Raw genomic sequence first — 27441 nt, forward strand, 5'->3', positions numbered from 1 at the left:
TAGGAACAAATCTGTACTTTCAATATCATCATTGTTAGTTTGCTTAAGAACAGATTGATCAATAGATTCACAAAAACTGACATGCATAGATTCTTCAATAGTATATGAACTCTTATTTAATAAGGGTCTGATAAGAACTCTATTTGTTATATAGCATGCAGTATTAACAGCTTCTGCCCAAAAAGATTTAACAAGATTATTATGTTGGAGCATAGTTCTAGCAGATTCCTGTAGGCTTTTATTCTTTCTTTCTACTACACCATTTTGAGGTGCAGCTCTAGGAAAGGTAAAGTTATGAGAAATACCATGAAAGTTAAAAAATTTACAAACAGTTCATTATCAAATTCTCCTCCATGGTCACTACGAATTTTGATAATAGTGGAAGATTTTTCATTTTGTAACTTTTTACATAAAATTTCAAATTCACAAAATGTATCACTTTTGTTTTTCAAAAATATTACCCAAGTAAATCTTGAGTAATGATCTACAATGACAAAAGCATATTTATTATGATTAAGACTAGCTACCCTAGAAGGACAAAAAAGATCCAGGTGGAGAAGCTCTAAAGGTCTTTTACTTGAAACAACATTTTTTGATTTGAAAGATGATTTTGACAATTTTCCTAATTGACATGCATCACAAAAATAGTCTCTTTTAAATGGTATTTTAGGTAACCCACGAACCAAGTTATTTTTAGCCATTTTAGAGATATATTTAAAGTTAACATGTCACATTCTCATATGCCATAAATTTTGAGAGTCATTATTTACTTATGAGACAATGTTCAGTAATATTATCTAAGTATAATTCATATACATTATTTTTCTTTATACTTTTTAAAACAATATTTTCGTTTGTGTCCACTATGAGGCATGCATCATGTTTAAAACTGACATTATATCCTATGTCACACATTTGACTGATGCTTAAGAGATTGTGTTTTAAACCTTTAACAAGGAGAACGTCTTTGATAAGAGGTTTATCGATATTACCAATATTGCCAATACCAATTATCAAACCTTTGTTGTTATCTCCAAAGGTGACGGTTCCTCCTTCTTTATGATGAAGAACAGCAAAAAGATCTGGATGTCCTGTCATATGTTTTGAACATCCCCTGTCTTATATCCATCTGTTCTTCTTTTTCAAAGCCTGCAATAGATCAAGTAAAAACTCTTTTTGGTACCCGATCGGGTCCTTTTTTGTTAGATTTTGGAACCCATATCCACTTTGATTTGGGTTTATCTATAATCTTAGAGGAGTGCATGGAATTGAAATTATAATACTTTTGCTTAGGTTCAATAGAACCTTTGACAAAAGTGGTATTTTGATTCGTACAAGAAGGTTTACTATAATGAGAGTAACTAATACCATTCTTGTAAAAAGAGAATTTTTGAGAGGAAAGAAGTTTGTCCAGGTTCTCTTTTCCTTTGGTAAACTTGAAAACTGTTTTCATAAGGTTTTTAGTTTTACTTTTTAATTCTGAAATTTCTACTTGAAGATTTTTAGTCTTGAAGCTAGTAGAAGTGATTTCAGAAGTGAGCATAAAATTTTTCTTTTTCAACTCAGAATTTTCAATACTGAGTTTTTCATTTTTCTGGGAAAGCTCTAAATTCTCGGATTTTAAAACTTTGTTTTTGAGAATTATTTTTCTGGATTCTTCAAAAAGTTCTTGAAAAGAATTTTGAAGTTCTTCAAAAGAAAAGTTAGAAGTTTCACTTACAGAGTTTTTTTCTACCATGAAGCACATGTTTACAGTTTCAGTTTTATCATCACTTGACTCTTCACTGGTGGATGGTTCTGAATCATCCCATTGAGCATGTAGAGCCTTTTTCTTGAATAACCTCTTCTTTGGTTCCTCGATTTTGGATTTTCTTTTTAGGAGAGGACAGTCACGTCTTACGTGAGCTGGCTTGTTGCATTGATAGCACATAGTCTCTTCTTTTTTATCTTGCTTTTCTTTGAGCTTTTTGGAAAACTTGTCCTTTCTCATGAAGCGTTGGAATCTTCGGGTAAGAAGAGCATTTTCAGAATCTTTTTCTGAATCATCATCCTCTGAGAGAGTTGGGAAGGCAAGATTTTTCTGTGTAGGATGTTCTTCTTCCCTTTTTTCTTTCATATAGACTTCATAGGCCATAAGATTTCCTATTAAGTCATCCAAGGTGAGTTTGGATAGGTCTTGGGCTTCTTCAATGGCCGTAGTCTTTTTCTCCCAATCTGAAGTAAGAGATCTCAACACCTTTTTTACCTTGTCAGTCTGGGAATAAATTTCTCCCAGTGATTTAATATCATTTGTGATGTTGGTGAATCTTGTGAACATTTCAGTAATGGTTTCATCTTTGATCATTCTGAATAGTTCATATTTACGAACCAAAGATGAGATCTTGGCTTCTTTTACTCTGTTTGTTCCTTCATAAATAACTTTCAGAGAGTGCCAAATATCATAAGCCGAATCACAAATAGATATCCAGTTAAATTCATTTTGATCTATGGCACAATATAATGCATTCATGGCTTTTGCATTTAGGTTTGCCATTTTTCTTTCTTCATCAGTCCATGAAGAATAGTCTGTTGTAGGAGAAGAATATGGACATTCTACAATTTTCCATACAGCAAAATCTACAGACTTGAGAAATATGGTCATTCTACATTTCCAGTAGCCATAGTTAGTGCCATTAAAAAAAGGAGGGCGAGATGAGTGTTGACCTTCAATATCACGAGCATAAGAAGTTGATGCCATTTTTGTGGTGGAAGACTTGTTATGTCGAAACCAGCAGAACCTGCTCTGATACCAAATGAAATTCCACTAGAGGGGGGGTGAATAGTGAAATACGATGCAGATCGATAAAATAAAAAATAAGGCAATAAGGCACAACACAATAAACACAGGATTTATACTGGTTCGAACGAGTTACTGACCTACATCCAGTCCCCAAGTAAAACACTTGAGCCTTCCACTATAACATCCAAGTCACCGGATAAATAGTACAACACCCTCTTCCTCAGAGGTCTACTTCTCTCAACAGAGAAGGGAAACACCCTCTTCCTCAGAGGTCTACTTCTCTCAACAGAGAAGGGAAAACACCCTTCCTCAGAGGTCTACTTCTCTCAACAGAGAAAGAAAACACCCTCTTTCACAGAGGTCTACTTCTCTCAACAGAGAAGGGATACAATCAGAAATCAGAAAGTTACAACACTTTCCTATAGAACCTTCAGAATGATATGCAAAGTATGAATGCACGTATGAAGATTCTCAGAATGATCTTTTTCTTTTCTTACACACTCTTGTATTTTTCTGAGAGCTTTTCTTGACTTTTTCTCTTTCTTTTTCTAAGCTCTTTTCTCAGAGTGTCGAGAAGGAATTTTTTTCTTGTTGAAAGCTTGCTTGTCTTTTCACACTGTTGTGTTTGTATATATATAGTCTTTAGAAAACTAGTCGTTGTCTTTTTGAAATGATTGTCCTTTTGGGATATGAGAAGTCAGGTCATTTAAAAAACAACTTACTGTGAAAAAGATAAGTGTACTATATTGCTTTTTCAAAAAGTCTTCTTTCCATACGAAGCATTTTTGTAGTACACTATTCGTTGGTGTATTTTAAATGAGTTATTCTTTGTATTAGGTCTTTTCTCATAATAAATGTTCTGTAGTATTTTTGAACGTTGAAGTGTAGTTTATCATGTAGTTTTGTCTTTACTCAATTTAATGGTTTGTAGTTCATTGAACGTTGGAATATATTCTATCATGTAATTTTGTCTTTACTCAATTTAATGAATATTAGTATATTAATATTTTTCTTACAAGTCGTCACTTATAATAAATGTATGTAAGTGTGATAAATGTTTGTTGAGTACTTTATTTATAAATGGTTATTTCTTAAAAGCTTTTTGGAATAGCATTTAATGTTTAGAGAAGGAATGATGAATTTAAGTAAGTCGACATTCTTGAGTGTGGGTTTTATTTATAAATAAATAGTCATTTCTCAAATGCTTTTTGAGGTGACATTTAATGCTTAAAGAAATAAATGGTCATTTCTTATTTTAATAAAATAATATTTATTTTCTCAAATCGTCAATTCTAAAATGAATGGTTGTGAAGTACACTAAATGCTTGAGTAATACTTATATTACAAATAGTCATTTCTCAAATAAATGCTTGTGTATTATCTTTTCATAATTTGTCTTTTCTTACATAAATGTTTATGTATTATGAACCAAATTTCTTACGTAAAAATTTGTGTATTATGAACTAATGCATTTTGTCTTTTCTTACATAAATGCTTATGTATTATGAACCAATACATCTTTTCACATTTTGTCTTTTCTTACATAAATGCTTATGTATTATGAACCAAAATTTCTTACGTAAATGTTTGTGTATTATGAATTAATTCATTTTGTCTTTTTCTTTCATATTTGAAATCATTAGCTTTTATATCTTTTCAAGTTGGCTTTTTCATAAATGCATGTTAGAAGGTACAATTAATGCTTTTGAAATCATGAGCTATTATATCTTGTCAAAATGTCTTTTTCATAAATGCTTGTAAGAAAGTACAATTAATGCTTTTGAAATCATGAGCTATTATATCTTGTCAAAATGTCTTTTTCATAAATACTTGTAGGAAGTACAATGATTTGTTTCAAAAAGGTGTTTTTAAAATGCTACAATATACATAACGTATCCTTTTATGAAAGCTTAACTTTTTGTAAATAAATGGCTTGTATGATTTCAAAGCATATAGTCTAATATGAAATATGCATGCTTCTGAAGGTTCTGTTACATATGACTCTAAAGAAGAAAAAAGTCTTCATCTTGAGGAAGCCGATCTTCTTGGATAATCTTTATGAATGTATGGCCTATCAAGCTTTTTCTTCAAAGTAGTATGATTGCATCAAATAGTTGCACTTGATCAAGTTGTCTTCACTCTTCTTAAGTGAAATAACCTTGCATCAAATACTCGTTAAATACTTAGCACATCATATCCAGTCATAATATAACATATTCAGTTTCACATATGAAAGCATATCATATTTATCATATCTCATGAAAGCATATCATGTATCATATATATGCATCATGAAAGCATATCATATTTATCATGTATCATCAAAACATAGTTTCTCAACAGGTCATCCCAGACACCAATCAGTCAGAGTCAACCAAGATCAATGGTCAGTTCAGAACATTTAGAATATCAGTCATTCCAAGCTCATCTGAGCTCACAGTGAGAAAACCATTTTCATTTCTGACAATTCCAGGCAAAATGTGATCATTTCTTCAGAAATAAGCTCATTTCTTGCTCAAATCCGAGTCAATTGTCCCTGAGTCAGTCATTCATAGTCAGTCATACTCCCCAGAGTCTAACTTGAGCTCACCAGGAGTTTGAGTGCTCCCATTTCAGTTCAAAATCATTTCTAAGTGTCCAGGAGCTCATTTTAGTCCATTTCAGCTCTTTCAGCTGAAATTGAGCCGAGTTCAGTTAGTTGAGCTAGTGTTTGAGCCTCGATTTTAGTTCATCTCAGTATTACTGACCTTTGTTTCAGCTCAAACCCAGTTCAGGTTCCTAATTCATTTCATTCCAGTGATCATTCCATACCATTTCTCTAAAAATGGCAGCTTTTCTTGAAAATTCAGTCGGAAAGGTCAGTTGAGTCAGTATCATTGTTAGCTCATTAGAGTTCTGAAACTCTAAAACCCAGCTCAATCCAGCTCATCTCAGTTCAATCCAGCTCGAACACCAATTTCCAGTGTCACTCTAACCCAGTAGAGTCTTGGAAACCATTTCTTGATCTATTTTGCAAATTTTGTCAATTTTAATGCTTTTTAAACTGGTACAACTGCCAATCGGGGTCTAACATCTAAAATTCTTCATTCAGGGTCTGCATTTTGCATGTCATTTCTCATCATTTCATATCATTTCTTAGCATTTCATAACATTTCATCACATTTCATTTCATTTTCGAAGTCCAGAACTCCAGTTTTATAAATTTCAATCCAGATTGAGTTTTAAAAGTTTTAAGAAATCAATTTCAAACCACGGGTTTCCAAAATTGACATTTTTACCCCGGGAGTCTAAATTTGGAAATATTTTCTCAAGAAAAATAATCTGAATTTCTTTCAAAATTAAATTTTCAAATTTTACACTGGATTTGCTTCGCAATGAGCTATTGAACTTCAAAATCTGAGCTCGTTTCAAAAACTGCCAAAAATAGCTCATTTCATTTTGAAAATATTTTTTCTTGAGAAAAACAATCTGGATTTATTTCAAACTCAAATTTTCAAATTCTACACTAGATTTGCTTCGCAACGGGGTATTGAACTTCAAAATCTGAGATCGTTTAAAAAACTGCCAAAAATAGCTCGTTTTGTCTAAAAATAGACTTGAAAGCATTTTCTTGAGAAAAACAATCTGGATTTCTTTCAAAATTACATTTTTAAATTCTACATTGGATTTGCTTCGCAATGGGGTATTGAACTTCGAAATCCGAGCTCGTTTCAAAAACTGCCAAAAATAACTCATTTCGTCGGAAATTTTTTTGAAAAGACTATTTTACCCCTCTAATCGTCAAAATGAATTTCAAAATAGGAATTTGGACCCGCTTTGAGATGGCCCATTCATTTACATTTCTACTTTATTAAAAAAAAATTGTTTCTTTTTATTTGTTTGTTTTTGTTTTTATTGATTTTTATTTTTTTATTTTATTTTATTTTAGAGAGGAGGTGGGACCCACAAGGTGGTCACCCAAACCTCCAGCCGCACTTTCCATTATTTTTCTCATTTTTTCTTTTCCTTTTCCTTTTTCCCTCCTTTTCTTTCTTTCCTTTCTTTTTCCCTTTTCTTTCTTTTTTCCTTCCCTTCCTTCTTTCCTTCTTCCCTTCTTTCCTCCCTTCCTTTCCCTCTTACCCATCCATTCACGTAAACCTTTTTTTCTTCCCTTTCAAAAAAACTTATTGACATAAAAAACTTAGGAAAATCTTATGAGTTCCTAAGTTAAAAAAAAGAAACAACAAAAGAAAGAGAGGAGGAGATTCATACGGCTGCCCAAGAGTCCCCTTGATCTCTCTCTCTCTCTCTCTTCACCTCCCTTCTTCTCTCCTTAGCAGCTGCAGACCATCTTCAACCTTCAGCCACCACAGCAGGCTCCTCCTCCACACCCAGCAGCACCAGCCGGTTTCTCTTTTCCAGCAACTTATCAGTTGCTTCTTCCTTCAGCCAGCAGCTGCACCATAGCCCACTTTGCTGCATCCCTCAACCAGCTCCACCAAGGATCCACGCCCAGCAGCCAGCATCTACTTCCTTGGACGCCCCAGCCCAGCACCCCAGCAGGCGGCTTCCCTTCAGTCCTCTTCTTCAGCTCCTCCCAACCGTGGAGGCTACTACCTCCAGTCCATTCAACGGTGGAAGCCACCATCTCCACTGCAGCCATCACATCCGCCCTCCTTTAGCCGATCCAAGGTAAGCCCAGACTCCTCTTTGTGCTGTACCGATTTCCTTGAAAAAAGTATGCCCTCTTTAAGGTGATGAATTCAATAGAAAAAAGAGAGAGAATAGTTTAGAATTGGGATTATATGATCGAAAATGTTCATTCTTCATGTTGAGGCCACGTAGGTGAGAGGATCCATTCGATGGATGAGCTGGATCCCTCGCTTCGATGGCCAACATCAAATATCAAGCATATATCCCTGTCATTTCCTAGTTTATTTTCGTGATTATCATGTATTTTTTTCATTTTTTGTCATGGTATTTAGAACGTTTTCCCTATTTCATAAGCATGTAATATAACTTTTATTGATTTTTAATTTAGTTTCATTTAGGCACCAAGTCCAGTTATGATTTTATGTGAAGTTTCCTGTTCAAAAATCCTAAAAATATTATTATAGTCATGGTTATGTGTCTGTGTTTCCCTTTAAAAAACCCAGGTTTGTTCTGGTTTTGGAACCTATCTAAACCGATCAAAACCTAAATCGGGTTTTGAACCCTTCAAAAATTTCAATTTCTGTCTCAGCAGAAAAGAACCTCCGGTACCACCCTTGTGGGAGACTCGAATTATCCGCAAAAAATCACAGTGTATTTATAATCAAATCTACTAAGGATCTGGATATTTTGAAGTTTTTCCAAATAGTTTTGATCTCTGTCAAAAATCGGATTTTTCAGACCCCTGAGAAAATCTCAATTTTCCTTCATCAGGGTATAGACAGACCCTAATGCATCATATCCGCCCAATCCGTAGCCTTTCGGCAAAAACTTTCAACATGAAAGTTATTCCTAACATAATTTCCTGTCATTTCACAAAATTTGGGAATTTTTTGATCTGTTTCATTATTTTTCCCGGATTTTCCCTTTCTGTCTAACAGATTCCAATGTCCAGAATTCTCAGAGACTTAGGTCACTGATAACAGTACGGCCTTTTCCAAACCATAACCCGAATCCTAATGGTGTCAAAAGATCAAATTTTCCTCTGTTTGTCAGGGACATTTTCCCATAATAACAGCATTTTCCCCATCTGTCTTCCATTTTTCCCATGTTTTCTACCAAAACCTGTCTGTTTCCCCTAAATCCTAGTCGCCGGATTCCGATCCAACTTGCCGGAGTGGCACAGCTCCGACAATAGGTCAAAACCAGAAAGTGAAAAAATAAAAAATCCTTCCCTTACTGTCCTCTGTCACCCCATAAAATTTGGGAAATTTTTATGGAAATTTGATATCCTAAATCTCCTTTAGAATCAACATTTTAGGCAAAAATCACAAAATATAGGGTTTTTATTTGAATTTCCATATTTAAAAATACAAAAAAAATAGATTTTAGAGCTCCATTATGTTTCTAGGGTTATTGTAGGTGTCCATGCCAAATTTGGTTTAATTCCAAGTTCATTTGCTCCATGTGTTAGTTTATCTTTAAATTCAGAAGCGAAAATCAGGCGAAAATCAGGTTAAATTTGATATTTATGATATTTTTGCCATTTTAGGGTTTTTATCATGTATATAAGCATGTAGAATCATATTAGGGTTAATTTCAATCTCCTTTGCATTTCATATTTTTCAATTTTGCAAAATTTATTTCAGAAAACCCTAGTTTCAAGGCCATAGTCTTGTTATCGGGGGTATTTTGGTCATTTTGACATAAATTTCGAAATTTCAATTTCTAATTCTCCAAAATTTCATGCATATCATCATATTTCATCATATTGTGTTTGATTTATTTTGTTTGATTTTCAAATTTCCAAAATTTATAAAAATTCTTTCAGAAAACCCTGATTTCAAGGTCATCAGGGGTATTTTGGTCATTTTGACCATAATTTTGAATTTTCAAGTTTATTTTCAAAATTTATTCATTATTTATCATGTTTATATCAAAGGGGATATGATTTTGGGTTTATATCTGAATAATATCCGATAATTTCCTATATTTTCGGATAAATTCAGAAAAACCTACATTTTTGTGCTAATCTTGTTTTCTAGTTTTGCAGGAACATTCAAGAAGAAGATTTAGCTTTTATTTCTTTTATTTCAGTTCAATGTAAAAATCAATGAAATATTTGGAATAAGAGTTACTTTTCTGCTTAGAATAAGGTTGCATTGCATATAGTTTAATTTATGCAAATTTTCAATATGTGATGTATGATTCATGCACATTATTTCAAATTCACTATGGTTTACACGAATGGCACATGCACAAGCTCTTATGGAGTTTATAAACTCGGTGGGATTCGTATTTATGGTCATAGTCAGAATACGAAGAAAACCAAGATTTATGATCATCATATTAGCCACATTCAGCCTACACTCTTAGGCTAACTTCAAAAATGCACTGCATTTCTCAAAGTTTTAAAAGGATTTCCCAATTCCTCAATGAAGTTCCCTTTTCAAATTCATATTCATTCATATTATTCAAATTGCATTGTTTTCAAATTCATTTTCTAATTTCAATTTCAAAAAATTCAGTTTTCTCAAGAATTTCCAAGTCTTTCTCAGGATCTGATTTTCTCAAAATCCTAAGTTTTCAAATGACATTTTAAAGCATTTCCCAAGTTCAAATCAAGATTTTCCTATGCTTTAAAATTCTAAAATTTCAAAATCCCAAGTTTTCAGAAATCCATCTTCTCAGAATTCCCGTTTTCCTGAGAATCCATTTTCCATTTCAAAAGTCATTTCCAATGAATTTCTTGATTTTCTCAGAATTCTCAAATCCATTTTCTCATAAAATCAATTCCAAGTTTCCAATCTCAAAACCAATTTTCTCAGATTTTTAAATTTTCCAGAAAAATCACTTTCCAATGCAAATTTCTGATTTCCAATGAAATTCAATGATTTTCCGAAAAACACCAATTTCAAGAACTTTTCCAATCCTTTTCTAAATGCATTTCAATTTTCCAAAGCAAACATCATATTTTCTTAAACTTGCATTTTTCAAAATTCCATAGCACAAGCCTGATTCTTTGTGTGTTTTAGGAAAAATAGAGCATAATTTAGATATTTGAGTCAAGTTAAAGCACATAATTGATCCTTGGTTCAATTACCCCTGTGGTAAAGGCGTCAGGAACGGTTGAATCTCGTACCGACAGGCGGATCCCATTCCATGGAATTTTCCCGCAAATTTTCAAAACGGAGGCGAGTAATTTTCAAAACAATTTTGAAAACTTTGGTCGAGTTTGACTCGCGAAATTCGTTTATTTCTCGCAAGGGAGTGGAAAAATTTTGCAATGATAACACATATATGCATGATTAAATCAATATGAAATTTTTTTGACGTCCTTAGAACACAAATATGCATGATTGAATCACTATTAAATTTTTTTGACAGCCTTAGAACAAATATATGCATGATTGAATCACTAAAAAAAAATTGACATTCTTAGAACACATATATGCAAAATTGAATCACTATAAAAAATTTTTGACAACCTTATAACCCCTATATGCAAGATTGAATCACTATGAAATTATTTTGATAGCCTTAGAACACATATATGCATCATTGAATCACTATGATTTTTTTTTTATAAACATAAAACACATATATGCTTGTTTGAATCACTATGATTTTTTTTTTACAACCTTAGGACACATATATGCATGATTGAATCACTCTAAATTTTTTTTGACAGCCTTAGAACACATATATACATGATTGAATCACTATGATTTTTTTTTGACAGCCTTAGGACACATATATGCATGATTGAATCACTATGAAATTTTTTTGACATCCTTAGGACACATATATGCATGATTGAATCACTATGAATTTTTTTTGACATCCTTAGAACACATATATGCAAAATTGAATCACAATAAAAAAAAATTAACAGCCTTAGAACACATATATGCATGATTGAATCACTCTAAATTTTTTTTGACAGCCTTAGAACACATATATGCATGATTTAATCACTATGAATTTTTTTTGACAGCCTTAGGACACACATATGCATGATTGAATCACTATGAAATTTTTTTGACATCCTTAGAACACATATATGAAAAATTGAATCACAATAAAAAAAATAACAGCCTTAGAACACATATATGCATGATTGAATCACTATGAAATTTTTTTGACAACTATAGAACACATATATGCATTATTGAATCACTATGAAATTTTTTTGACAACCTTAGGACACATATATGAATGATTGAATCGCTATGAATTTTTTTTGACAGCCTTAGAACTGATATATGCATGATTGAATCACTATGAATTTTTTTTCACAGCCTTAGAAAAAATCTATGCATGAATGAATCACAATGATTTTTTTTTTACTGCATTAGAACACAAATATGCAAGATTGAACCACAATAAATTTTTTTTGACAACCTTAGAAAACATGTCTGTATGATTGAATCACTATTAAATTTTTTTGACAGCCTTAGAACACATATATGCATGATTGAATTACTATGAAATTTTTTTGACAACCTTAAAACACATATATGCATGTTTAAATCACTATGAAAATTTTTTGACAGCCTTAGAACACATTTATGCATGATAAAGTCACTATGAAATTTTTTTGACAATCATAGAACAAATATATGCATGATTGAATCACTATGAGTTTTTTTACAGTCTTAGATCACATATATGCATGATGGAATCACTATGAATTTTTTTTTACAGCCCTAGAACATATATATGCAAGATTGAATCACTATGAAATTTTTTTGACAGCCTTAAAACACATATATGGTTAATTGAATGACTATGAAATTTTTTTGACAGCCTTAGAACACATATATGTATGATTGAATCACTATGCGTTTTTTTTTACTGCCTTAGAACACATATATGCATGATTGAATCTCTGTGAATTTTTTTTGACAATCGTAGAACAAATATATGCATTATTGAATCTCTATGAATTTTTTTTGATAGCCTTAGAATGCATATCTGCATGATTGAATCACTATGATTTTTTTGAGAGCCTTAGAACATATATATGCTAGATTGAATCACAACGAAATTTTTTTGACTACCTTAGCACATATATATGCATGATTGAATCACTACAAATTTTTTTTGACAGCCATAGAACACATATATGCGTGATTGAATCAATATAAATTTTTTTTGACATCCTTAGACCACATATACGCACGATTGAATCACTATGAAATTTTTTTGACTGCCTTAGAACACAAATATACAAGATTGAATAACTATGCAATTTTTTTGAAAGCCTTAAAACACATATATGCATCATTGAATCACTATAAAAAAATTTGACAGCCGTAGAATAGATATATGAGTTATTGAGTCACTATCAAATTTTTTTGACAACCTTAGGACACATATATTAATGATTGAATCACTATGAAATTTGTTTGACAGCCTTAGAACATATATATGCATGATTGAATCACTATTAAATTTTTTTTATAACCTTAGAACACATATATGCATGATCGAATCACTATGAATTTTTTTTGACAGCCTTAGAACACATATATGCATGATTGAATCACTATGAAATTTTTTTGACTGCTTTAGAACACATATATGCATGATTGAATCTTTATGAATTTTTTTTGACAATCGTTTAACAAATATATGCATTATTGAATCTCTATGATTTTTTTTAAACACATATATGCACGATTAAATCACTGTGAACTTTTTTTTACAATCGTAGAACAAATATATGCATTATTGAATCACTGTGAATTTCTTTGAAACCTTAGGACACATATATGCATGATTGAATCACTATGATTTTTTTTTGACAGCCTTAGATCACATATGTGCATGATTGAATCACTAATTTTTTTTTGACAGCCTTAGAACATATATATGCATGATTGAATAACTATGAATTATTTTTGACAACCTTAAAAAATATATATGGTTAATTGAATCACTATGAATTTTTTTTGACAGCCATAGAACACATATATGCATGATTGAATCACTATGAAATTGTTTTGACTGCTTTAGAATACATATATGCATGATTGAATCTCTATGAATTTTTTTTGACAATCGGTTAACATATATATGCATTATTGAATCACTGTGATTTTTTTTATAGACTTAGAACGCAAATATGCATGATTGAAGCACTATGAAATTTTTTTGAGAGCCTTAGAACAAATATATGCAAGATTGAATCACTAAGAAATTTTTTTGACTACCTTTGCACAAATATATGCATGGTTGAATCACTATGAAATTTTTTTGACAGCCTTAGAACACATATATGTATGATTGAATCAATATAATTTTTTTTGACAGCCTTAGAACACATATATGCATGATTAAATCACTATGAAATTTTTTTGACAGCCTTAGAACACATATATGCTTGATTGAATCACTATAATTTTTTTTTGACAGCCTTAGAACAGATATATGCATGACAAAATCACTATGAAATTTTTTTGACTGCCTTAGAACAAATATATGCAAGATTGAATCACTACGAATTTGTTTTATCACCTTAGAACACATATATGCTTGATTGAATCACTAAGAATTTGTTTTGAGAAAGTTAAAACACATATATGCATGTTTATATCACTATGAAATTTTTTTGACAACCTTAGGACACATATATGCAAGATTGAATCACTATGAAATTTTTTTGACAGCCTTACAAAACATATATACGACATTGAATCAATAGGATTTTTTTTTAGAGCCTAAAACACATATATGCATGATTGCATCACTATGAAATGTTTTGGATAGCCTTAGTACACATATATGAATGATTGCAGCACTATGAAAGTTTTTTGACAGCCTTAGAACATATATATGCATGATTGAATCGTTATGAAATTTTTTTGACAGCCATAGAACACATATATGCGTGATTGAATCACTATAAAAAAAATTTGACAGCCTTAGAACATATATATGCATGATTGAATCTCTATTAATTTTTTTTGACAGCTTTAGAACACATATATACATGATTTAATCACTATAAATTTTTGTTGACAACCTTAGAACAGGTATATGCATGATTGAATCACTATGAAATTTTTTTACAGTGTTAGAACACATATATATGCAAGATTGAATCACTATATAATTTTTTTGACAGCCTTAGAACACATATATACATGACTGAATCACTTTGAAATTTTTTTGATAGCCTTGGAACACATATATGCATGATTGCATCAGTATGAATTTTTTTTAACAGACTTAAAACACATATATGCATGATTGCATTAGTATGAATTTTTTTTGATAGACTTAGAACACATATATGCATGATTGAATCACCATGTAATTCTTTTGGATCACCTTAGAACACATATGAATGATTGAATCACTATAAAAAAAATTTGACAACTTTAGAACATATATATGCATGATTGAATCACTATAATTTTTTTTTGATTGCCTAGAACACATATATTCATGATTGAGTCACTATGAAATTTTTTTGACAGCCTTAGAACACATTTATGCATGATTGAAGGTCTATGAATTTTTTTTGACAGTATTAGAACACATATATGCATGATTGAATCACTTTGAATTTTTTTGACAGCCTTAGGATACATATGCGCATGATTGAATCATTATAATATTTTTTTGACAGCCTTAGAAAACATATATGTATGCTTGAATCACTACACAACTTTTTTGACAGCATTATAACACATATATGCATGATTGAATCACGACAAAATATTTTAGACACCATTAGAACAGATATATTCTTGATTGAATCACTATAACAAAATTTTGACAGCCTTAGAACACTTATATGCATAATTGAATCATTATGATTTTTTTTTAACAGGCTTAGAACACATATATGCATTATTGAATCACTATGAAAGTTTTTGACAGCCTTTGAACACATATACACATGATTTAATCACTATGAAACTTTGTTGAGAGCCTTAGAACACATATATGCATTATTGAATTTCTATGAAATTTTTTTTACAGCAATAGTACACATATATACATGATTGAATCACTATGAATTTTTTTTTATAGCATTAGAACACATATGCAAGATTGAATCACTATGAATTCTTTTCTACAACCATAGAACACATATATGCATGATTGAATCACTATGAAATTTTTTTGATAACCTTAGAACACACATATACATGATTAAATTACTATTATATTTTTTTTACAGCCTTATAACATCTATTTACATGATTTAATCTCTATAAAAAAAATTTGACACCATTAAAACACATATATGCATGATTGAATCACTATAAAAAAATTCACAACCTTAGAACACATCTACGCATGATTGAATCACTATGATTTTTTTTGACGGCCTTAGAACACATACATGAATGATTTAATCTCTATGATTTTTTTTTTACAGCATTAGAACACATATATCTATGATTGAATCACTTTGAAATTTTTTTGAAAACCTTAAAAAACATATATGCATGATTGAATCACTATGAAATTTTTTTGATAGCCATAGAACATATATATCCATGATTGAATCACTATTAATTTTTTTTGACAACCGTAGAACAAATATATGCATTATTGAATCACCATCAATTGTTTTTGACAAACTTAGGACACATATATGCATGATTGAATCACTATGATTTTTTTTTTACAGCCTTAGAACATTTATATGGAAAATTGAATCACTATGAAATTGTTTGACACCCTTAGAACATATATATGCATGATTCAATCACTATGAATTTTTTTTACAGCCTTAGAACACATATATTCATGATTGAATCGATGTGATTTTTTTTTCACAACCTTAGAACAAATATATGCATGATTGATTCACTATGAAATTTTTTTGACAGCCTTCAAACACATATATGCATGATTGAATCACTATGAAATTTTTGGGACTGCTTTAGAACACATATATGCATGATTGAATCTCTATAAAAAAAATTTTATTGCCTTAGAACACATCTATGCAAGATTGAATCACTATGATTTTTTTTTTATAGCCTTAGAAGACATATATGCATGATTGAATCACTATAAAAAAATTTTGACAGACTTACAACATATGTATGCAAGATCGAATCACTTTGACTTTTTTTTTATAGCCTTAAAACATATGTGCATAATTGAGTCACTATGACAGTTTTTTGACAGACTTAGAATACATATATGCAAGATTGAATCACTATGATATTTTTTTGACAGGCTTAGAATACATATATGAATGCTTGAATCACTACAAAAAAAAATTGAAAGCATTAGAACACATATATGCGTGATTGAATCACTATGATTTTTTTTTTAATCCGTGGAACACATATATGCATTATTGAATTTGAATTTTTTTTGACAACCATAGGACACATATATACTTGATTGAATCACTATAAAAAATTTTTGACAGCCTTAGAACACATACATGCTCAATTGAATAACTATAAATTTTTTTGACAATCGTACAACACATATATGCATTATTGAATCACTAGGATTTTTTTTTGACAATGTTAGGATACATATATGCATGATTGAATCACTATGAATTTTTTTTGACAGCCTTAGAACATATATATGAATGATTGAATCACTATGAATTTTTTTTTTATAGCCTTACGACACATATATGCATTATTTAATGCCTTAGAACACATATATGCATGATTGAATCACTAGGATTTTTTTTGACAGACTTAGAACACATATATGCATGATTGAATCACTAGGATTTTTTTACTGCCTTAGAATACATACATGATTGAATCACTCCAATAAAATTTCGACAGCATTAGAACACATATATGCGTGATTGAATCACTATTAATTTTTTTTGACAGCCTTCAAACACATATATGCATGATTGAATCACTATGAAATTTTCTTGACAGCATTAGAACACGTATATGCATGATTGAATCTCTATGATTTTTTTTTACAGCATTAGAACTCATATATGCATGATTGAATCACCATGAAAATTTTTTGATAGCCTTAGAACACATATATACATGATTGAATAACTATGCATTTTTTTGATAGCCTTAGAACATATATGCATGATTGAATCACTATGCATTTTTTTTCAGAGCCTTAGAACATATATGCTTGATTGAATCACCATATGATTTTTTTGACAGCCTTAGAACACATATATGCATGATTGAATCATTATGAATTTTTTTTGACAGACTTAGAACACATATATGCTTGATTGAATCACTTGGAATTTTTTTTCACAGCTTTAAAACACATATATGATTCATTGAATAACTTTGAATTTTTTTTTACAAGCGTAGAACACATATATGTATTATTGAATCACTTGGATTTTTTTTCGACAGACTTAGGACACATATATGCAAGATTGAATCAATATGAAATTTTGTTGGCAGCCTTAGAACACATATATGCAAGATTGAATCACATTGAAATTTTTTTGATTGCCTTAGAACATATATGCATGATTGAATCACTATGAATTTTTTTTTACAGCCTTAGAACACATTAATGCAAGATTGAATCACTATGAAATTTTCTTGACAGCCTTAGAACACATATATGCAAGATTGAATCATTATGATTTTTTTTTGACAGACTTAGAACACATATATGCATGATTCAATCACTATGAAATTTTTTTGACAATCTTAGAACACATATATGCATGATTGAATCACTATGATATTTTTTTGATAGACTTAGAATTCATATATGCATGATTGAATCACTATGAAATTGTTTTGATAGCCTTAGAACATATATGCATGATTGAATCACTATGATTTTTTTTTGACAGCCTTAGAACACATTAATGCAAGATTGAATCACTATGAATTTTTTTTGACAGCCTTAGAACACATATGCAAGATTGAATCATTATGATTTTTTTTTGACAGACTTAGAACACATATATGCATGATTTAATCACTATGAATTTTTTTTGACAATCTTAGAACACATATATGCATGATTGAATCACTATGATCTTTTTTTGATAGACTTAGAATTCATATATGCATGATTGAATCACTATGATATTTTTTTGACAGCCTTAGAATACATATCTGCATGCACAGCCATAGAATACATATCTGCATGCTTGAATCACTACAAAATTTTTTTGACAACTATAAATACAAATATGCGTGATTGAATATGAAATTTTTTTCACAACCTTATGACACATATATACTTGGTTGAATCACTATGAATTTTTTTTGACAACCTTAGAACACATATATGCTTGATTCAATAACTATATAATTTTTTGACAACCCTAGAACACATATATGCATTATAGAATCATTAGAAATTTTTTTTGACAACGTTAGGACACATATATGCATGGTTAAATCACTATGATTTTTTTTGACAGCCTTTGAACACATATATGAATGATTGAATCACTATGAATTTTTTTTGACAGCCTTACAACACATATATGCATGATTGAATCACTATGATATTTTTTTGACAGACGTAGAACACATATATGCATGATTGAATCACTATGATATTTTTTTGACAGGCTTAGAACACATATATACATTATTGAATCACTATGAAATTTTTTTGACAGCATTAGAACACAGATATGCATGATTGAATCACAATGATATTTTTTTGACAGACTTAGAACACAAATATGCATAATTGAATCACTATGAATTTTTTTTGATAGCCTTAGAATACCTATATGCATGCTTGAAACTCTACAAAAAACTATTGACATCATTAGAACACATATATGCGTGATTGAATCACTATGAATTTTTTTTGACAGCCTTATAACACAAATATGCATGAATGAATTTGAATTTTTTTTGACAGCCTTAGAACAAATAAATGCATGATTGAATCACTATGAAAATTTCTTGGCAGCCTTACAATACGTATATGCATTATTGGATCTCTATGAATTTGTTTTACAGCATTAGAACACATATAGGCAAGATTGAATGGCCATGAATTTTTTTTTATTGCCTTAGAACACATATATGCATGATTGAATAACTATGCAATATTTTTGATAGCCTTAGTACATGAATGATTGAATCACTGTGAAAGTTTTTTCACAGCCTTAAAACACATATATGAAAGATTGAATAACTATGAATTTTGTTTGACATCCTTAGAACACATATATGCATGATTAAATCACTATAAAAAAATTTTGTCAGCCTAGAACACATATATGCATGATTGAATCACTATGAAATTTTTTTGTCGACCTAGAACACAAATATGCTTTATTGAATTACTATGAAATTTTTTTGATAGCCATAGAACACATATATGCATGATTGAATCTTTATCAATTTTTTTTTATTGCCTTAGGACATATATATGCATGATTGAATCACTATGATTTTTTTTTACAACGTTAGAACACATACATGTAAGATTGAATCACTATATAATTTTTTTTATGGCAGTAGGACACATATATGCATGATTGAATCACTATGATTTTATTTTGACAGACTTAGTATAAATATATGCATGATTGAATACTATGAATTTTTTTTGACATTCTTACAACACATATGTATGATTAAATCACTATAATTTTTTTTTGACAGCCTTAGAACACATATATCCATGATTGAATCACTATGAATTTTTTTTGACGGCCTTCGAACACATATATGCATGATTGAATCCCCATGAAATTTTTTTGACAGCCTTAGAACACAAATATGCAAGATTGAATCACTATATAATTTTTTTGACAGTTATAGAACACATATTTGCATGATTGAATAACTATATAATTTTTTTGACATCCTTAGAACACATATATGCATGATTGAATCATTATGAATTTTTTTTTATAGACTTAGTACATATATATGCTTAATTGAATCACATTGAAATTTTTTTGACAGCCTTAGCACACATATATGCTTGATTGAATCACTATAAATTTTTTTGACAACCGTAGAATACATATATGCATTATTGAATCACTAGGATTTTTTTTTGACAACCTTAGGACACGTATATGCATGATTGAATCACTATGGATTTTTTTTACAGCCTTAGAACACATATATGAATGATTGAATAACTATGATTTTTTTTTGACAGCCTTACAACACATATATGCATCATTGAATCACTACGATTTTTTTTTTGAGAGCCTAGAACACATATATGCATGATTAAATCACTGTGAAATTTTTTTGACAACCGTAGAACACATATATGCATTATTAAGTCACTACAAAATTTTTTTGACAACCTTGGGACACATATATGCTTGATTGAATCACTATGAAATTTTTTTGACAACCTTAGTACACAAATATGCATGATTTAATCAAAATATTTTTTTTTGATAACCTTAGGAGACATATATGATTGATTGAATCACTATGAAATTTTTTTGACAACCGTAGAACACGTATATGCATCATTGAATCACTAGGAATTTTTTTGACAACCTTAGTTCACACATATGCATGATTGAATCCCTATGATTTTTTTTTATAGCCTTAGAACACATATATGAATGATTGAATCACCATGTATTTTTTTTACAGCCTTAGAACACATATATGCATCATTGAATGCCTTTGAGATTTTTTTGAGAGCCTAGAACTCATATATGCATGATTGAATCACTATGAATTTTTTTTTGATAGCCTTAGAACACATTTATGGATGATTGAATCACTATGAAAGTTTTTTCACAGCCTTAGAACACATATTTGAATGATTGAATCGCTATAAAACTTTTTTGACAACATTAGAACACATATATGCTTGATTGAATCACTAAGAATTTTTTTTGACAACCGTAGAACACGTATATGAGTCATTGAATCACTAGAATTTTTTTTTGACAACCTTAGTTGACACATATACATGATTGAATCCCTATGAAATTTTTTTGACAGCCTTAGAACACATACATATATGAATGATTGAATCCCCATGAATTTTTTTTACAGCCTTAGAACACATATATGCATCTTTGAATGACTATGAATATTTGTTGAGAGCCTAGAACACATATATGCTTGATTGAATCACTATGAATTTTTTTTATAGCCTTAGAACACATATGTGAATGATCGAATCACTATGAAAGTTTTTTCACACCCTTGAAACACATATTTAAATGATTGAATCGCTATAAAACTTTTTCGACAACATTAGAACACATATATGCGTGATTGAATCACAATGAAATTTTTTTGACAACCTTAGAACACATATATGCATGATTGAATTTGAATTTTTTTTAACAGACTTGGAACACATATATGCATGATTGAATCACTATAAAAAAGTGTTGAGAGCCTTTGAACACGTATATGCATGATTGAATCTCTATGAATTTTTTTTTTAGAGCATTAGAACACTGTTATCATCGCAAAATCCCCCCCCCTCTGCAAGAGAGAGAAACGATTCTGTGAGTCAAACTGGACCAAAGTTTTGAAAATTGGTTTTGAAAATTACTCGCCTCCGTTTTGAAAATTTGTGTGTAAATTCTGTGGAATGAGATCCGCCTGTCGGTATGACGTTCAACCGTTCCTGGCGCCTTTACCATGGGTAGTTGAACCAAGGATCAAAAGTGTGCTTTAACTAAGTTCAAATATCCAAATTATTCTCTATTTTCCTAAAATGCACAAAGAATCAAGCATGTGCTATGGAATTTTGAAAAAGATGCAAGTTTGAGAAATATGATGTTTGCTTGGAATATTGGAAATATACTTGGAAAAATGCTTGAAAAATACTTGGGAAAAGAGATGATTCTGGGAAAATCATTGAATTTCATTGGAAATAAGGAATTTGTATTAGAAAATGAATCTTGAAAGGAAAATTGATTCTTAGGATTGAGAAAATCGATTTTTGAAATTTGGATTTGAAATGAAAATCAATTTCTGAAGAGGATTTGAGAATTCTGAGAAACCAATTTCAAAAGTAATTCAAAGTTTTTGAGAAAATCAATTTTGGAGCTTTGAAACTTGAAATTGAGAATATTAAAATATTGGAAATTCATAATTTTAACTTGTGAAATACTTGAAATACCATTTGAAAACTCAGAGTTTTTGAGAAACACAATTTCTGAGAAAGACTTAGAAAATTCTGAGAAAATCGATTTCTCTGAATTGAATTGGGAAATGAGTTTAAAAATGATGCAAATTGAATGAATGAATATGAATTTGAAAGAGAATTCTTTGAGGAATTGGGGAAATCCTTTTGAAATTTTGAGAAATGCAGTGCATTTTTTAAGTTAGCCTAAGAGTGTAGGCTGAATGTGGCTAATACGAAGATCACAAATCTCGATTTCCTTCATATTCTGACTATGGCCAAAAATACGAATTTCACCAAGTTTGTGAACTCCCTAAGAGCTTGTGCACGTGCCATTCGTGTCAACCATAGTAGATTTGAAAAAATGTGCATGAATGATACATCAGATATTGAAATTTGTAGAATTAAACTATATGTAATGCAGTCATATTCTAAGTAGAAAATGTAAGATCCACGATTCTAATTTTGGTGTATATTGTGTAATTATATGGAAAATCGATGAATTTATATGTTTTGGCAATTTCTAAGATTTTGCTTATTTTGAGAACTGGGTAAATCGCGTAATTTTATGTAAAAAGAGCAATTTCGGGAAATCTAGAACGAATCAACCTCCGAAACTTTTAGGGTAAGTTTGGAATAGGGTTGTAGTGATATCTTGGGGCATCCATGGCTATGGGGAGCTTGCTGGGGTGTGCTGGACCAAGCTGGGCTCGTCCAGCCTACACCCAGCACCCCCCCCTTTAGTACCTACTTGCATGTTTGAGCAGCTGCGGCCATCCAGCTCGAAACTCTTCTTTCTTTTTTTTCTTCTTTGTGTGTGCTTTGGGGCTCAACCCAGCCCCAGCGAGTTGGGATTGGCGTTACAGCCCTGTTGGACCTGGGTCACTGTGTGACCAGACCTCATTAGAAAGAAGGGGCCCCAGGCCCCATCGTTATGCTTGACCCTTCTTCTTTTTCCATTTCAGTTCAGCGTGTTGGGTGTTTTGGGGTCAACCAAAGGGGTGTAACCGTTGGGGCCGACCTTGTACAGGCGCCCAACACCTCTTTAGCAAGCTGCAAACTGAGCCTCTGGGCTCTGGTTCATGTGGTTGGGAGATGGCATGGTCTGGTCCAGCGGACCAGACCCTTTGGCAAACCGGTTTTGCCATAGTTGGAGCTGGGCGCCGTGCGGGTGGCCCGCGCGCCCAGCACAGGCTTTCTAGATATTTTTCTTTTCTGTGGTAAGTCTTCTTGTTTCTTCTCTTTATTCATTCTTTCGTCTTGGACTGAAGTGCCAGTCTGAACCATGGGTTCAGACCAGCACTACAGTCTGGTTTTGATCGACTTTTAGTGAGCCTTGACCCAACCCGATTTTTCACCTTGTTCAGGCCGGGTGTGCTCTGCTTAATGCTGAGCATCTAGACCCTAATCAGCTAGCCTCCTTTCCACTCAGGTCTGAACCAACGTCAGACCTAATCGGGTTGACTGTGTGGGTTGGCACATGGTGCCAACCTTGTTTCGCGTATTGTTGGTGCCGGGTGCCAGCCGCATGGTGCTGGGCACCCGGGCTGTCGAAGTCAACCCTTGTGGGTCCAGGCCTGAACCAAATGGTTCAGACCCGTATATGGTTGACAGCAGTTTGGTCCTGTTGACCAGACGCACAGTGTCCAGGCCCCTTGGTACCTAGTTCATGGGGTACTCGCGGTTGCCCTATTGGCGGCTTGTTTCAGCCCCATCCGATCCAATTTAGCAGTCTGGTCCAAGCAGAGAATCAAATCCGATTCTCATGGTTGTGCTTAGTGGTCTGGTCCGGAGGACCAGACCTACGTTTGTGCATAGGCCTCTTGGCAGCATGTGCACGACCTCTATGCCAAAACCTATGAAGACTAAAACACCCTAGAAATTGGCTGTTAGGAATGATGTTTGTTTTTATATATAACCAGATTTACAACTGTACCTTTAGCTGGTCCTTGATGACTGCAAATCCAGGTTTAGTTAGCCCTGCACCCTTTCGCACCTCGGTTAGGGCATTGGCATGCGAGCACATGCCTTGGGATGCTTCTTGATGTCTTCTTTATAAATCGTTGTAATCTTGAAAAGATTTTTATATGTAAAACATGTGAAAACCAGACATCAAATAATAAAAACCGGTTCTCACTAGTGGATGAGACCGGGTCGAACTCAGGGAACGGGAATATTTTGTATTCAAGTACACAAATCTAAACTATTCTTTATTGTCAAATTATTGAAATGTAAAATGTTCAAGAAATGTAAACACAACTAACTATTACAACAAATGAATACCCTTCGCAGAGGGCGTAAAGTGCAATATTTACAAACCCAATTAAATTCCTAATTCTAAACTGAAAAGTAAAAATCTTCTATCTTCGTACTTCGTGTCATATAATTGCTTCTGCTCCACTCCTGTGCTATCCTGCACAAGTCAAAAGACACGAGCAGTACACGAGATAAAAGTAAAAATTATACTAAACAAAGTACACTAAAAAATTCTGAAAGATATCATGAAAGGAAGCTAATGACAATTCAAACTATATTAAACTAATAACAACTAGCTAATTAATTCTAAGACTAAAAATAATAAAAAAACTAACTAACATCATATTTCTTTACTAAGTAAACTAATTACTGATTAGCTAAGTATTCTAACTACAAAGCAATTACCATTGCTACTTAATTCAAATCAACTAATTAAACCTAAATTTAAAACAACTAAGTAAAAGTATTTACTAATTAACTAGTAACATATGAAGATGCCGATAATATGATAATCAAGAAACCAGTAGCTTAGACAGAGCAATTATTCATTCTACCAAGTACTCTTTAACAATACTCAAACTAACATCATCAGGCATTAATCCTTCAGAACTCAACTCTGATGGTTCAGAATTCTCACCTTCAATCGATATTCAAATTAGCCAGTTCTCAGAAATCAATGGCTTAATCAAGAACAAACATCCGATCCATTATTGTTCAAATAATATTCACCAGAGATTATTAAAGAAAACATACTTATCGAAGATCTGTGAACAAACTCATATACTCGATTATTTAAATTCAATCAATCGGAATTACAATGATCTTCAGTTAGATCAGGCATCACATAATCTCAACAAACTGGATTCTATCTAATCATTCGGTTGATTAGAATCAGGCATTCAATTAATCAATCGATCGGATTTTCACCTTCAATTGCCGGAAAACAGCAAACAAAACCCACGGCCAGAGGTACTTTCAATTGTCGATGGATCCAGTAAAAAAAACACGATTTTGGTTTATAATCATAGGATACAACAAAGTATTTGATTTCTATTCACTTGACTCTGCTAAAATTTCAATTTTATTCACCTGGCTACCGTAATACTGTGCTTCAGATGCCTCTAATAGCTGCCGGATTCCGGCAGATACCGACCATAATTCCAATCGGCATTAGTTCAATCCGCAGGTTGATTTCTTCCGTTCAAATGACTGGAGGAATTAGAAGATTCAATGTATCCGGATTCCGGCAGGCTTTTTACAGCAATCCAAAGCTCCAATCGGCATTAAAACTATCTTTCATGAAGCTTTGAAGAAAAAATTGATCGTCGGAAAAAAACAGAATCGATCCAGATGATCGATTGAATTTTTGTAAAACTTTATTAATGGATCTAGATCCAAATGATCTAGATGCTCCAGTAACACTTCAGATCACTGCAAACTGAATTTCAAATCATCTATTGAAATCTTTGAATCCGATTAAAAATTTCAAATCATATTCGTTGTATATATCCAGCAGTATCTGATTTGATTTTTTCTCTGTTTTTTTTCTTTTTATTATATATATATATATATATTTTTAATTGCAGAAACAATTCACGAACAATGCATATAACTACAACTAAAATCTATTCTAAAAATTTCTGAAACAAAAACAGTAAATCAAAACACATTTCTTTTAATATGAGTTATGAATGCTTAACAAAAATTAAAATGAAAATTCAGAAAAAGAAAAAGAAGAAGAAGAAGAAGAAGAAGAAGAAGAAGAAGAAGAAGAAGAAGAAGAAGATAAGATGATAAGAACTCATCGGAGGGATTAGAAGAGAAGTGGAATCCGCCTATATGCCATTACCGTAGCTGGATACCTCCACTGGATTGAGAAAGAAGAGAGATCAAGGGAGAAGGAGAAGAAGGAGGAAAGAAACAAGGTGAAGGGGAAGGGTTAGAAAAGAAGGCAAAAGCATAAGAGAGAAGACAAGCCTCTCTTCCCCCTACGTATGGTATTTATATTTTTGAAAGTTTTTCCATAAGTCCATCTTATTTCAAAGAATTCCTTTTCAAAACCTCTCTTCAAAAAATATTTGCAAAACAACTCAAAGTGACTATGTTCTAGAAATTATAAAACTAAGTCTATTTGAAATCTAATTTTTTTATGATTTTCAAAAACTAAACAACTACAATTATGACAAAAACTAAAATAAGCATTAAAATGTAAAATAAAACTATTTTTCATGCATTTTCTATTTTTAAATCATTTTAGCACATTTACTCGAAACTAACATAAAATTGGGTTTTTAAATCATTTTATCATGAAATCATGCATATTTTTATATGAAATATCCCTAAAATATATGCATGATCAAATACCCCCATGCTTTTGTTTTGCTAGTCCTCGAGCAAATTAGAAAAATGCAAGAAATCAAACTATCACCTAACTCACTTTCTTAGGAATCACGGTTGCATTTATCTCATGCAACAAGCCCTTTCAACCCCTGGGTTACCCCAGTGGACGAGTAAGGTCTCGTGAGGGTTTGCAGTGATGCTACCCACAAACATCTCTGTCATGTATGCATAATATTACACATCCTCACAATCAGTAAGTAATTAAAGACTTTGTTTTCACAAATATTTCATGTTACAAAAAAAAAAATCAAACATAATTAGTCTTTTATATACCACCACAGAAAAAAAAATTCTTTCACTTTTCTAAATATCACAATTTTTTATGTTTTATT

Source organism: Nuphar pumila, chromosome 12 (genome assembly GCF_984573655.1).
Source record: "Nuphar pumila chromosome 12, dmNupPumi1.hap1.1, whole genome shotgun sequence".
NCBI classification, from domain to species: Eukaryota; Viridiplantae; Streptophyta; class Magnoliopsida; order Nymphaeales; family Nymphaeaceae; genus Nuphar; species Nuphar pumila.